Genomic DNA, 12,791 nt, shown 5'->3' on the forward strand with positions numbered 1-12,791 from the left:
CTAAGGAAGTTGGCCTCCTTGGCAACGGCTATGCCTGAGTCATCCGCAGTGCAGTGTGTCCTTGGAGCCACTATCTGATTGGGTTTTAAGTCACAGTCAAAGGTATTTAGTGAAATAAATCAAAAGGCTATCATGTCAAAAAGACCGGGACAACACACTGCTACACACATCTTCTAAGGATTTTAACACGAGACACTCCACAAACTGTTCAGGAATCAGTCCAAGAGATAAGTTACTGCACTGGCCTTTATGGAAGCCTGGCACACCAATATCACCAAATGCCAACGCATATCAAAGTGTACTATAGCATTCGAGAAAGCAGTGTCACAGTTTGGTAAGGTAACGCATAGACAAATACATAATTAACCTTACAGACTTACAGAGACTAGGGTGTGTGAACTGTGCATCAGCTGCAGAGTCACTTACAATTACGTCTCACCCGAAAGACGGAGCACAAGGAGGTTAAGTGACTTGCTCAGGGTCACACAATGAGTCAGTGGCTGAGGTAGGATTTGAACCGGGGACCTCCTGGTTACAAGCCCATTTCTTTAACCACTGGACTACACAGCCTTAATAAATGAATAGCAGAAGCATAGGAAATGCATGGTAAACGGCACACTTAGAATGCGAATTTAACAACTTAGAAAACTGCTAAGTTGGTTAACTGAATCAACTGCTTGTTATAATAAAAAAAAACCATTCCCTTTGCTGTTCAACTAATACAAAACCTCCGACAAATCTACCACTTTATGTGATCAAAATGAAGTTATTATAACATGATTACATTAGGAAATGTTCACTGTACTTACAAGGATTTTCTTTCCTCAAATATATATATATATATATATATATATATATATATATATATATATATATATATATATATATATGAAAAAATAACGAGTTGTACCTTTTTCATTTTTATACACTGCAGTTATAACTCCTTTCAACCCCCCCCCCATATATATATAGGAATTAACCGTACTGCACTACATGTGTTCTTCAACAAAAGCATTCATCAGAAAATGTATATCATTATCTTCAATTAGGTGCTGCCAAGCGGAATAAACATACATCCAATTTCTTGCATGTGCAAAGAACAGATTTATGGCACACACAAAGTATTAATATTAAATACTTTCTGAATTGCATTTTTTCTAAAAAGACATAGCGATCTACCTGTTTCGGCACAAATGTGCCTTCATCAGGATCCATACATAATATACATAAACACTCATAAACAGATACAGTACACCAAACACTTATGCCATTTACTGCTGACACCTCCAGACGCCCATGCAGCCACACACATGCTCACACACCAGTACACATGCAAAGACAAACACACACACGCACCACCTCGAAGCTCTGTTACATCCACTCTGTCATGCATTATTAAAAAGGTGCTCTGCCCCCCCCAACCTCCCCCCCCCCCCCCAAAAAAAAAACCAGACCGGGAGCAGGATTCTAAATATGCTGTGTGGAGTGGGGGAGGGGCGAGGGGGAGGATGGAGGGATCAGTGTGGAAGTTATAAATAGAAAGCATGCTTGCTCGCTCTCCTCTCTCTCAGTGGCGATTGCTACTGGATGCGCACAGAATGCATAACGGCTCTTGTAAAGGTAGTCCTGTAAATGAATTTCAATTTAATGCTAAATTCAGAGAATCAGAGCGATGGAAAAATATTGTCTTGGCAGCAGACAGAATTAGGGTCAGGGTTAGGGGTGGCTAAGTAAGACGTATTATTCACCTCCAGGCTTTCTCTTTTGATGCTACTGTGTATAGAGGGCACAGGGCTCTGATCTACAGGATTATTTAAAGACCTTAATACCTGGAAAGGTGTCCTTTTTGTTGTATAGTTCTATATCCAATTGCCAGTACAACTTTGATCTTCACCAGGTATCAACCTGTTACCCCACTGGTGTAGAAGGGTTTGCTGGTCTATAATTACCAATCTGAGTATTTTGCTGCTGATCTACTCCTGTTTTATGAAGGAGAAAAACAGTTGGTCTTCATTTGGTTTTACAATTGGGACAGAGGATGCTGTTTTTCAGGATTGTGTAAATTACCTTTTATTTCTTTCTAAAAAAAAGTATATAGTCGTGTGCAAATGTATTAGTCATTGATATCCTTTATACACCTACCTGCATGAAAACCTCTGGGTGTGAGAATTCACAGTCAGTAATCAGTGACATAACTAAACAATAGGACTTCTTTGTTCTCTAATTAGGCATCTTAAACAACTTCTAAAAAGTATCATGCATTTCTAGGGGTAAAATAAAGTTTGATATTCATGAACAATCTAGCATACAGGCATGCACAACTTTATTTTAGCCATGATAACAGACTTTTTTTAAAAAAAAGAACAATACAAAAAGAGTTAACGCGATGAACAACTGATATATGGAGCTGTCTCTTTAAATTGTTTTGGTCTGTCTGTGTGTGTGCGTGTGTAAGTGTGTAGGAGGCGAGTTTTGTCTGATGATGAATATACAGTGAATTGGAATTGAGCTTCGTTTTGGGGGCTTCGTTGCTGCTTTTCGGCGGGGAAAAAATTAATAAATCCATAAATAGGATTTTTTTCCCTGTTGAAAACAATTGACTTGATCAGACATTTTTGTTTCGGCTGTATTAAAAAATTTTTTTCTTTCTTTCTTTATTTTTTGCAAGAAGATAACGGCTCCGTATGCCGCGTAACAAACCTCATCGATTGGCACAGCATGGCATAAGGAAACAAGAACAACACGGTAAGAATGCGGTCTTTGTTTTGAATGGGACTTTGGTCCTATTTTGGTTTGTGTTGGACGACGTATTACTAGTTCTATGGACACTGCTTGGGGGTATTACAGCAACAGATTCCAGTACTTAATTGTCATTAAATCAGCTTAAAATAACGATCGACGCATACTGAGAATGTACAGCATTACACAGTAGTGCACGTACACATTGTTATCCTTTAATATATAAATAAATAAATAAATAAATAAATAAATAAATGCAACTGGTAAATAACTGGGCGTACCAAATAGTAATATGCATTTGCTGTATCAAGTGATGGTGTTTATAATACATACATACATACTTGCATACATATATTTGAGCATGTCCCCAGTGTATATATACATACAAATCTGAAACGGTAGCCAAACTGGATACAGTCATAGATGCAAACATTACGTGACCATCTCAGTAGCAATGTAACTCTTTCAGTATCCACTCCTTGAATTTGTTTTTTTAGCCAATATATCAACAACACCAATATTCAAACTTAGCGTTTTTTTTTATTATAATGCTGTATAGGGAAGTACATTGCATTAATTTAATTTGAATGTACAGTGCGTCTTCATATTTTACACACATACAGAGATGTAAGTACATGCATGGCCTGATAGAGCATATGTACTGTACGGTATGTGGCTACCCATACCACACAACCACACTGACAGTTAGCGAAGTGCAATGAGGACGTACAGTATGTTGATATTATAAAAATCTTACACAGGTTTACGCAGTATTTTTGCAGTTTTCCCATGCTTTTCCCATGGTTATACTATATTTACCGTAGTTTATCCTGGTTTTCCATGCTTAGTAATAAGCTTTACCATCCCTCGCTGGTCTTTACAATACTTATTATATATACATTACATTACATTACATATATACAATACATTACAATTTGCTATGCTTTTACTAGTGGACACTTTTATAAGGGAATCATCTTTTGATGGGCTTGATCCTGGATAGATAAATCAGTTTACTTGTGCCATGTCCTGCATATCATCAAAACTGCTATTTAAAATACCTATGTGTATTGCTTAATACACTCTTACGGGAAAAAAAAATCTAGTACTGTCTAAAAACACTAGATTGCCATCGTTGTCTGGTTCTAAGCTGTGTACAGTATGTACCTGATCTGTAAAAACAGATAGGGAGTGTCAGTCATTAAAGAGATGAGACTTCTATTGAACAAGTAGTATGCCAATAAATAATTATAGGGAGCCAAGTTGAGCTTACCCAACGAATTTCATTTAGCCAGATTCGAACCCAGGCCTTCAGAGAAGAAAGGTACCATTTTTAGGTATGAAGGGAAAACAGTTTACCTTAACTGAAAAGTGGACTTGCCCAGCCCTGACCTTAGGGGTTTTTGCATTTGATATTTCCTGTGTGTTAGAGCAGAGAAATAGTCGAGTATATAAAGCATTCTTATAGGAGCGCGAGGATGGAATTTATTGCTCTTCAGGGTGCTGTATTCCATTTGCTCGGGCAATTATCCAGCCCAGCTTGAGGAATGTTAAACAGTGAAACAAGGTATGCACAGATTTGATGTTATCCAATGTAACCAGATTAATTGTGTTAAAATGAAATGTAGGTTGTAAGGGTGAACAACTTAGTGACTCGGAATCTAGTGGGTCAAAGCCAAACCATTTCTAACTTGGTATAGGGCAAGCTGGCAATTCCTTTTATGAAAAATTTGGAAAAATGCTATCGGGATGCCATTATAATACCAGCGTATTGCCTGCAACCCCCCCATCCCCCCCACACACCCCCAAAAAAAATCATTATCACTCTACAGCTGTAGCAATGGCAGTACAGTATTGCCCAGCACTCATGATACGTTAGCATGGTGGTATAGATATGGTACAATTCCTGGTACTACAATGCATTACCATTGTGTATTGGGTTACTACAGTAATATCATTGGTAAGTCATTATATGTAAATGTTACCACTGTGGTCCCTTGCGAGTTGAATCTCATTTAAAATGACCTTCATTTTAATCAAGGGTTTATAATGAGCACGGAACACTTGATCTATTATTAAAAATTCTCTTGAGAGAAAGTTTTAAGAATGTGCTTATTTTCTCTTGCAGAATATATATATATATATATATAATATATATATTTTTTTTTTATACCATGTTCTTGCTGATTTACTGAAATAGCTCCCACTGACCACATCGCTGCAATCGTAAGGGGATGTACTGTGCTGTGGTGGACAGAAATATGAGTGTCCAAACAGTGTGGAGCAGCTCACAGAAGAGCAATATAAGCTTGATTTTCTTACCTGTCATTATCACCCCAACATTCTCGCAGACTTCATAGCATTTGTCTGTAGCTTGTTTACTCCCTTATTTTCCACCACCACCACACTTTAAATTCACTTCCTGTGCAGAAGGTAATAGGTTACCACATGACTAGGATTGGATGACAATGAAATGAAGTTTTGGGTTATCGATTATCAGCAGCTGGCTTCACCAGAGGCAAAATAAAAATAAAGTCTGTTATCAAAATAATAAATAACTTGTGATAATAAACGACAGATGTTGTTATGTTTTTTATACCTGAATGATATTTGTCAAGGCCAAAATGAGCTAGTTTAGTAAAAGCAGGACAATGTTGTGAGAAAAAATAAAATAAAATGCAGTATACTTAGGGCTTCTGTTTTTTGGTTTTTATTAATTGTATTTTTTGGTGCTTTTAGCTATTTGAGTTTTATGTAAAAAAAATTTTTTTTGGGGGGGGGGGCTTTCGTTTTTGATATACTGTATGAAATTAGTGTTTTCGATTACTTACCAAAATGCTTGCGCTTTTTCTTCCGTCAAATATATATAGAGTAACTTGAAAGTACTTGCACACTTAAGTTGTACCTTCTTTCCTTTGCTGTCTTCCACAATGAAATCGCTATGGTCACGGGCACATTCTTCTGGGTTTTTTGTGTGTAGGTATTTTTGTACATTTCACCACAATTCTGTTTTAAATCCTCTGTATTTTAACTGTAATACAGCTTTAAATCCCACTAACAAGCCTCCATTCCTGATTGTAATCTCAAGTCTCCAATAGAAATGTAGGAATGTGCTGTCACTCAGTAGTTGGGGCGGTTTAAAGTATTCAGAACGAATCAATGATAGATACAAGTCAGGAAGGCGGGACATTGCTCAGCAGCACTGGGAAATGTATTTATTATTATTTTTGTAGTAAGTTTTATTTTTTAATGGGAAGGGTAAAGACAACGTGAATTGATTAACCATTTCCACTGTTTTTCCTGTGTTTATTGGCTGTCCACCAATTTCATTTTTTTGTATCGGGGGTGTTTTATCTGGGTTTATTGGTTAAAACCAAAAATCAGAAGCCTGAAGTATACTACACGGTGCATGCATTTCCTTGACATTTCCACATTTGTGTCCAATTATTATAGGTTCCATATTCTGTACATTGGTAATAATTAATATAGGTTCCAATTACAGTAATTGAATATACAGTTAATCCTGATATGGATGAGATACAACTATCTGAACATTCTTTGTATCAGGTAGTGTGTATCAGGTGGCTTGTATCAGATAGCCGTTGACAGGATGCCTCTATTTTACTACCCAGTTATAATGTGGTCATGACTGGGGACACTGTCTCTACATTTCCCACAGGCACCCACTCTGCTGCTCACTGGAGTGGGTGGTGGTGCTGTGGAGTTGTTTCCTGCAAAACCATGGGTGTCAGTGCTCACCTAAGTGTGCAAAGTTAATTTCACATTAGGAAGCGTCAGCAGGCATTAACACTCAAATGTTGTTTCTGAATATCTCTCTTCGTTTCGCTCTGTGTCTAAGATTTAACTGCTCAAAGTAATGGATGAACCAATCAGAAAACCCATCATGAAAAGCCATTAAACGGAATGCTGGGGCATTTATAAATGACTACATTCTTGTGCACATAGAAAAAGACTGTTTGACTTACCCTGTATGTATAATACTCTGTAAATCATACACCTAAGCCAACACAATGGCTTCATATTAAAATTGAACCTGTTTAAAAGTTGCCTAACATTTCAACATTGATCATTCCAAACAGTCAGGCTGAGGGACCATGCATTGTACTGCCATGCTGTTTTAATCCGTGGGCATGTTGGGGGTGCTGGGAATATTAATCTCATCTGTATCATTTAATGGAATCTGATGGCTCTCTTTACAGTGGGATTAATTCTTAAAGCCATTGAGCAGATTTACAGCTTTGTGTAAATGAAGTGACCTGTGTGGTGTATAGTTTTAATCTTTAGAAAACCTGGTTTCAGAAAGAGAGAGGGAGACAGCGAGCCGCTGGGTTACCAGTCAGAAGTGAGAGGCGACTCAAGCGACTCGGTTTATTAAGATTTATTTTTAAATCCTGGAATGACTTGCGTTCATATGACCCGTGTATTGATACAGAGAAGAAACGTTTTGCCATTGCGATTGTTTACCTCATTTTATTAATACAGTACAAGAATCTTGTCCTTTTTGTCTCTTTGCTGTTCTTTGTTATGTGACGATTATTTATTGATTCATTGCTTTGTGCTCCACAGTGTGTTGCTAACTCGACATCCTTAAGTCCAAATATTTTTATAACTCGTTTTCTGCTGTGATGATAATTTCTCATGCTTTATAACTAAATTATGGCATTGGACAAATCTAGTGTGGTAGGCTACAGTAGGTATCCTTGAATCTCAGTCCACAGCAACAGCAAGCAGGTCTAGAAACACATCTTGTTTGATATATTTTAGATTTCAAATACAACACTGTCAAACAAAAAAAATAAATGTTAATTTATTCAGGTCAATAGAAACACACAATTATTCGAGCTATATTGGAAAACACCGGTTCAGATGTTTGTAAATAACATGCTATAAAAAAAAAAGAAATCGCAGGATTTCTTGGTGATTTAGTGTTTTATAAACACTGGATAAATTGTACTGGAATTCTGACAAAAAAACAAGACTGGAATTGGTAGATTTCTTATAAGTGATTTATAACGTTCTGTGTGTGTGTGTGAAATTCTGCTTGGGTTTGCTGTTGAGATGTCTTGAATACAGTCTGGCTGCCTGTCTGGATGGAGAGTAAATATTCGTGGAGGAGCTGGGTTCTTGCACAGTCCCCTGGCTGCTGCTGGAGCAGAGATTGGGGGATGCCAGTGGCAAGATGGCAGGGGCAAAGCACACTGACACAACCCCATATGCAAATGCTACTAAGCCACTTTTCCTCAGAACAGCACCACAGGCACATAGAGAGGTACTGTACATGTTGTATCAATATTTTCAAACCAGTGACTTCATACTAACCTTATTACTGTATTTTCCTTCAAGGAAAACTAGAAACATAGATTGTTTAAAAAAAAAAAATGCTAACAGCTCCCTGATATTTGTGTCCCTCCGTTTTGCTTTGTGGTTATGTGTCGTTAGTAAATCCTAATGTTAATTGGTTTGGCCCTTCAAGGTTGAATAATAAGGACAGGGATGTGCTTCTGGTTTGCTTGTGACTTCTTCTCTTGTCTTCTGGGCACATATCCTAGCTGCAGCCCCTGCGAACAGCTCTGGAAACATTTAATTACTGCTTTATGCTACTCAATTGGAAGAGCGCAGTCAGGAAGATTTTAAAATGGGCTTCAGTAAAGAGAAGAAGGATTTGGCACTGCAAATCCAGTAGTTCAGTCATTGCAAATTGCAATTTGCATTTTATGTTGTGGCCTCAAAAGGTGAGGGCTGGTTGCTAGGCACAGTATGGACATGTGTTGTTTGATCAGTATTGTGTTTGACACAGTAGGTTCACTTCGGTAGATATTGGAGCAGTGAAATTGGCAGTGTTTATTTTTTTATTTAAACATGATTTTTTTTTTTAATAATGTATTATATATATTCTCTTTTTAATGGCCTTTTCTCTTAATTTTGAAGTGCTCTTCAAAATATACATTTTCACTTAATACATTTTGTTGATCAAAATGACGGTATACAAAAAACATGATTGCAGCTGGTTTCACAACTTTTGTTTCAGATGCAGTGGCCTCAGCATACTGAAACCCAGCACATAGTCCTTACCCCCTCATTAACATCCTTATAGACATTGCCATATAGAAACCCAAAGAATCCCAAGGTTGAGACATACAGAGCATGACAGCCCACAATTCAAATGCAATTTCAGATGGCTGTGCAAAGGCCATACTTTTGGTGGGTAGCTATTATTCATAATGACCATTTCTAGGCATGACATTGTTACAGAGATTATCCCTTTTCCCCAATCCTCAGTATGATCCATTCTAGTATTGCCATTCAGTCTTTATAGTTCTTCAGGAGACTGTCTCCATCTGCAGGACTAGTGTCCCTTGTTCTGGTTGGTCCTACCAGTTTGTTGGCTTGCCTGGTGGTTGTTTGCTCTGCTTTATTCTTATTAAGAGATTTCCCTAGTTTATTCTCAGTGGTAGCTATTTAGATCCCTACACCTCTGTTAGTGGCTTAGACTGGTCTTGAATGTTAAGTGGATTATCTGGGTCCGTTAAACTGCTTTCGGGGCATGCATTCTTTTTGCTGAATGGACCAGCAGACTGCACCAGGGCTATTTTTACATGGCAAATTGAAGAATACACTTTCTGTTGGTCCTCCATTATTTATGAGGCTGATTTTCTGACTGGTTACAAAAAGACCCTTTAATGTGTGGAAAGAATAATGTTTTTTCAGTGGTAAATAATGAATGTCATCCTCCAGTTCTAAGTTTATGAAGTCCAAGTTACTCGTAGTCCAGAGAGGGAACACAAAAATAAGCTGTTCAGAACAGAAAGTACAAACCAGGATAATAATAAATGCCTGGAATAGCTCTGCCCCTAAAACTGGGAACATACTCGGCTTGCCCATTGTATTGGGTCCTGTCTCCCTGACTGGATTTGGCACCCCTGAAGCACTATTAAGGTGCTGTGGTTTACTAAAGTATTGTTGCAGATCAAGCCCACCCATCAATGCTGCACTTGAACCTTGATGGCAATGGTTACTATCAAAACAATCGAGCACCCGCCCACTGTGCCAGAATCGTTTGCAGACAATGTGAGGAGCATGACAGAAACTTCAGGCATCTTCCATGGCTACCAAACCGCCCAGATCTTAATCCAGTTGAGCATGTTTGGAATGAACCTGACTGCTGCATTTGACATATTAATAACATCCCTCAAGATACCTTACAGCACCTTGTGGAGTCTATGGCAAGCCTTGTCAAGGCAGGGCAAATGATGTTTGGCACAGGTCCCAATAAAGTGGCCTGACGTGTATTCTTTCTTATGTTCTCAATACCTGTGGCTTCTTACCTAAAGTGCTTGCTGGACTATAACATATTTCTTCCTGTATGTTATTGATTAACACTGATTTCCACCTGACTGGTCCTTCTACTAATACTGGCAACTTCCCATTATCTGCAAGGCCCGCCCTCTCTTTTACTGATGTTGATTTCTGAATTTTCTGTGATTCAATCCCTCTTTGGAATACTTTCCTTATGATTACTCCACTTTAATAACAGCTAAACTATTGCGGTATCTTCTCGAAGGCAGCAGCAATTCAGCGCTCGTGGACTCTAAACGTGCAGAGTTCCTTTTGAAGTAGGTTTTTCATTACAAAGTAGCTTATTAGCATATTGACAAAACAGAATGTGCTGTACAGACTGGGTTAAGCAGGACCAAGTGGGATGGTCATCCTTTCATTATTTGTATAGTCCTCTCAAGCGCTGTTTGTGGTACTGAAAGTACTTTGATTAACTCTGTAGCCAGCTGTGGCAAAGCAAACAGCACAAGGGCCAAAATAAACAAGCACTAGTACAGACACAAAACAAATACCTTGCGGTTACAGCGATTAGCTCAGCATCAGTTGTTTCTCATATAATGTATTTTTTGTTCTTTACTTGTAACGTTCCTCCTCTGAACAACCCACCCCAAGTGAGCGATACTTGCCTCTTTTATGCAGCTGTGCCTGGGCTCGATTGCTGTTAAATCATTCAGACAGGTCCAGGCACAGTCTGCATGGGAAGGTAATTACTCCTTCTCTGCCGACCGAAAACACCTGTGCACACCAAACATTTATACATTTAAATAATAACACGGTACAAACACTAAACAATACATATAAATACAGGGGCAGGGTGTACCTCATCACACCAGCTTGGGTATCTTTTTGTACAGTAACAGTGCTGTGCTTTTTGACTGTTTGCTTATTGCTACAAGGTGTTCAATAGTATTTAATCACTCCTCCCCCCACCCCCCAAAAAAAAAAAACACAAAATAAACTGCAGGGGGCTCCCGAATGGTGCATCCAGTAAAGGCGCTCTGCGTGGAGTGCAGGATGTGCCCTATAGCCTGGAGATCGCAGGTTCAAATCCAGGCTATGTCATTGCCGACCAGGAGTTCCCAGGGGCGGCGCACAATTGGTCGAGCGCCACCCGGGTAAGGAGGGTTTATGTTGGCAGGGCAATCCACGGTTCATCCGCACCAGCGACCCCTGTGGCTGATAGGGCGCCTGCGGGTCTGCAGTGGAGCCGTTCAGATCTGTGCTGTCCTCCGGCACTATAGGTCTGGTGGCTTCCCTATGGATCCGCAGTACAAAAAAAAGACGGCTAGGCAGGGACAAGTTTCGGAGGATGCGTGTGTCAGCCACCGTTTCCCGAGTTGCAGTATTGAACCTGGATTAATAACACAATTGGCAATTCTAAATTGGGGAGAAAAATAGGATCAAAGTCATTGGCAACGGCTAAATTTTATAAGAAAAAAAAAAAATATATATATATATATATATAATATATATAAATAAACTGCAACATTTTTCATATATTTATACATATTTTTTTCATAGATTAAGTTTCTTACTTATGAGCTGATTTGAATTGGTCCCTTTCGATCATGTAGAAGTGATCAGCTCCACATGAAAACAAATCAAAGTATGTGCTGATACATTATGCCTCTCTCCCATTGGCTGAATAAGTAATGAGCACTTTATGCTAGCTGCTCTCCATGGTCCTGAAGCATGCTCTTTATTGTTCTGTTACACACCCAACTCATCATGCCTGGCTAATTCCAAATTAGGGATTTCCAAGGCAAAACGTGACAGTAGATTAGCAAGATTAATACATGAGAAGTGGAAACTTGACCTGATCTGAGGGCATTGAAAGTGCACTGGGCTGCTGTTGGAGACTCGCTTTGGCTACTTTGTGGTCTCTGAGAAGGCAGATGTGTAGTTTAGTGGAGTTGCATGGTTATATTTTGGGTTTTCTGTAAACTTTATTTAAAAACAGAACTGCACTTTCCAACAACACCAAAGAAAATGTGCAGATGTGTATAAAAAATGGTTCAAGGCACCATTTAAAAAAAAAAAATAAATAAAAATCCTCAGTATGAGTAGAAACATATTTGCCAGCTGTCCGTCATATTTGTCTTGTTTCTCCTCGATAGTCAGACTTTGATAGATTGGTTGTAAGCGCTCTGTTGGCAGGTGCTTACATACCCAAGATTGCATAAAACACTGTTTCACAAGGACAGTCTCAGAAGTGAGTCCTGAAAACACTTTTTTGCTGCATATTTTCACCCTCCACCAATGTGTTTTTAAGAACCTTGCAGTCTCATCCTCTCGAAGGCTTTCTTGGTTGCACCTTGTTGATAATGTTATGGCAGGTCACTTGTACAGTCTTTTAGAGAGCACATCCCAGAATAACACAACCTACAGTATATGTGTGCATTTTGAAAACGCTACTCTGAATCGTATTTCTGTGACATTTGTCTGTGAAAGATATTTCACCATGATATTTTAGACACTGTAGACTCTCACACGTTTCTTCTCCCCTGTACTGTTTTATCTATTTTACAGTATAATAATATGATACTTTAAATGTATGGATTGTAATAAATCCATAAATCAATATCTCCACTATATAATGTGAACTGCAGATCTCCAGTACATAACTGCGTTGGCCTGACCTACCCCCTCACAGATGCCTTCATTAATTGGTCTAACTCGGGCCTCTCAGGTAAAGC

At 38.7% G+C, this 12,791-nt stretch overlaps 1 protein-coding gene across 2 annotated transcripts in view; it reads left to right on the top strand.

Moving 5' to 3' along the window:
- Positions 1-1,545: 1,545 nt before the first annotated feature.
- Positions 1,546-12,791, top strand: part of LOC117417951 (F-box/LRR-repeat protein 16-like) — a 35,035-nt gene continuing 23,789 nt past the window's right edge. Inside the window, exons 1-2 of one of the 2 annotated variants that reach the window (XM_034030388.3) lie at positions 1,546-1,620; positions 2,669-2,745. The gene's annotated coding sequence lies outside the window, so the exon portion shown is untranslated. The remainder of the gene's footprint in view (positions 1,621-2,668; positions 2,746-12,791) is intronic. The other variant, XM_059035604.1, reaches the window with a different exon arrangement.

This window comes from Acipenser ruthenus, chromosome 13 (assembly GCF_902713425.1).
Source record: "Acipenser ruthenus chromosome 13, fAciRut3.2 maternal haplotype, whole genome shotgun sequence".
Lineage (NCBI taxonomy): Eukaryota > Metazoa > Chordata > Actinopteri > Acipenseriformes > Acipenseridae > Acipenser > Acipenser ruthenus.